Raw genomic sequence first — 3,233 nt, 5'->3', positions numbered from 1 at the left:
ATATATATGAAAATCCACTAAATAGATATACGTAAAAAATGAAAATGATTTAAAATTAAAATTATGAAAGAAAAATTGAGAAAGATATGTAATGAAAAGAAATTAACAGCATTATATTTGATGGTTACAGATAAAATGTATAGCTTTACATTTCTTTTTTCTTTTTTTTTTTCTGATCCCTCAAAAACAGAAAATAGACATGAATTAGTAAATGCTATTAATTATAGTAATACTAATTAATAACTGATTAAAAACAGGCATAAATAAGTTAATTTTTAATAACAACTATTTAGTTCTTAAATCAGAACTAAATTCTAATATTATTTCAAGTTTCTAACATATCTTTTACAAAAATTTAACGCACACTCATGGAAAGGTAGAAATGTTTTGTCATGTTTTAAGTAAAACAATAATCACAGTTTATTATATAATAAACTACTTGTAATTAGTACTACTTACTAATTAGTACTACTTGTAATTTGTTTATTATATAATAAACTACTTGTAATTATATATAAATAAAGAGGATTTTGAAAATAAAAAATAAAACAGTTTATTAAGTTAAGGAGAGCATAAAGGAATGCACAATTATTCATACATAGTTATTAATAACTTATTAAGAACACGCTTAAATAAATATGATTGAAAAAATATACACCTTTTTCAATTCCGATCAATAAAACTAAACAAAAAGACGATAAAATGACAATTCAGAATTTTAAAATAATAATACAACTATCTGCCAAAAGGTAGCAGCTAAAATCAAGAAATGTAGAAAATAATAGTTCTAATAAACAATGCTAGAGGCCAGCACCATCCAAACAGTCGGTTACTAAGTCGAAATATAGTTGGAAAATATTTAAAACAATAGTTCGACTAGCTGTTAAAAGATAGCAGCACCAACCAGGGATGGTAGGAAACAGTAGTTTCAATAACTACCGCAAGAGGCCAGCACCATCCAAGCAGCTATTTCTAGTCAGCAAGAAAATTTTTGATTCGTATTAGGATATTAGAAGATAAAAGGAGCTCAACAATTTGGCCTGCGCCTGAAGTCGGTCCTTTTGAGTGAGCTCTTGTAACTTCCTAATATCCTAATACAAAATAAAATAATTTCTGCTAGACTTTGGAAATTGGCTGAATTGTGCTGGCATCTAGTGGCGGTTATGGGAACTAGTATTTCCTAACTGTCTTGGTTGGTGCTGCTATCTTTTAACAGTTAGTTGAACTATTATAAATATTTACTCCATATTTGGACTTAGTAAACGACTGTTTGGATGGTGCTGGCCTCTAGCTTTGGTTATTAGACCTATTATTTTCTAAATTTGTGCTGCTACCTTTTGGCAGGTCGTCGAACTATTATTTTAACATTCTGAATTGTCATTTTATCGTATTTTTTGGTTTATTGATCGGAATTAAAAAGAGTGATATTTTTCAACCGTGTTTATTTAAGCGTGTTCTTAATAAGTTATTATTTACTATAGATGGATAATTTTACATAATAAACTATGTAAAATTAATGTAAAAAAGAAATAATAAAATAACAATAAAATGTTATTATTTAAATATACTATTGTTTTACTTTAACCATGACAAAATAATTCCATCTTTCCAGGACTGTGCATTATTATAAAATAACTATTAAAAACTTCTAATAATATTAGAATTTAATAATGTATAAAGTAATAAGTTGTAAATTGGTTTTGTTATGAAAAATCAACTTATTTATGAGTGTTTTTAATCAGTTATTAATTATAATACATGGTTAGTTCAGCAATCCTTTATATTCTTATTAACTTACTAAACTGAGGATATGAATTAGAGAAATGTAAAACAATAAAATATTGTATTTTAATAAAATATATTATCTTACATATACTAGGAAAAAATAATTCCATCTTCCAGTGAGTGATAGATTGTTCTGAAGGATCTATCAGCAATTTTGAATAATTTAATCCTGATTAAACTAATATGTTGTAAATTAGTTTCATACTGAAAAAATGAAGACATTTGTATAAATACAAACATTTGGGCTTTTAACAAGTTTTATTTTAATGATACTTATAATAATAGAATATAATGCTGGAGCAACTTTTCTTTATATAGAAGGATTGAAGACAATTCTTATCGATTAAGAGCCATATTGTAATAAATCATAGAACTGTTTTGTAAGGAAAGATATTCCATCCTCAGAATTGAAAAATAATGAGAATTTCTAAGTCTAAAAACCTGGATTAAAATCTTAACTTTCACATTCAGGCTACTGGTTTATTACCATATGGTATATATGAACAAAGTAATGGTAAAACCCAAGAATAGGGTTAAATCCAAACCTATATTTATACAATTCATACAGTGCAGTGTATTCAAACTAATTTTTTTTTCATCCTTTTTTATTTCCTAGGAGACCAGCCTTCTCCCAATGATCAAAATGAACAAATCCTCGTTAAGCCACGAAGAGAAGAGCTAGTAACCACTATTGGGCTTCTCCTGCTCAGGAGCCTGCTACCAAGCTCCAATGGCCTCAGGAACATTCTATTGAACTGCCTCAGCAATCATATCACGAGACCTGCACATAGGACCAGCTCTTCTTTCCTCTAGTTCATTAATCAACTTTTGCAGTTTTCATAACAATAATTTAAATATGCAATAAAGTCTAGACATCTAGATCTGTAAACTTTGGTTAATTACAAGAAATTTAAATAAAATTGTAAGTGACATAATTTTGTAAATGCGTTATTTACTTTAAAAAAAATTATTTTTAGAGATCTTTAGTAACTGCTCACTCCTAACCTCAAGATTCCTTACATGAACTGTCATCCACTCTTGTGTTTCTCTACCAATTCAGACCAAGGCTTCATCTCCTACCTGATGTTCTCTCCACAAAGATTGAGGCATTATTTTTAGTATTCACATATCATAAAAATATGTTGTAAAGATATTTTCATTTTAGTTATAAATTATTATTATTTAAATTATAATGTGAATAAAATAAATAAACCAAAAAAATATGGATTATAAGGGAACTAGTTTGTAGCAAACAATAATCCACATTAATTATAATAATTAAAATTTCATTATTATATTGTGGGGTGAGGGTGATTTTCAAAATTGTTCCAGAAATTCATGAAAACATGCTTATAAAAAACATAAATTTAGGTATGTATGGTGAATCAACAAAATATTTTCAATTTTATGAGTACAAACTTTCAAATATTTTTTTATTAAGGACAAAA

This window comes from Halyomorpha halys, unplaced genomic scaffold (genome assembly GCF_000696795.3).
Source record: "Halyomorpha halys isolate HHAL.00 unplaced genomic scaffold, Hhal_1.1 Scaffold718.1, whole genome shotgun sequence".
Classification (NCBI taxonomy): domain Eukaryota; kingdom Metazoa; phylum Arthropoda; class Insecta; order Hemiptera; family Pentatomidae; genus Halyomorpha; species Halyomorpha halys.
The sequence above is the reverse complement of the archived record's forward strand: the minus strand, read 5'-3'. Positions refer to the sequence as shown.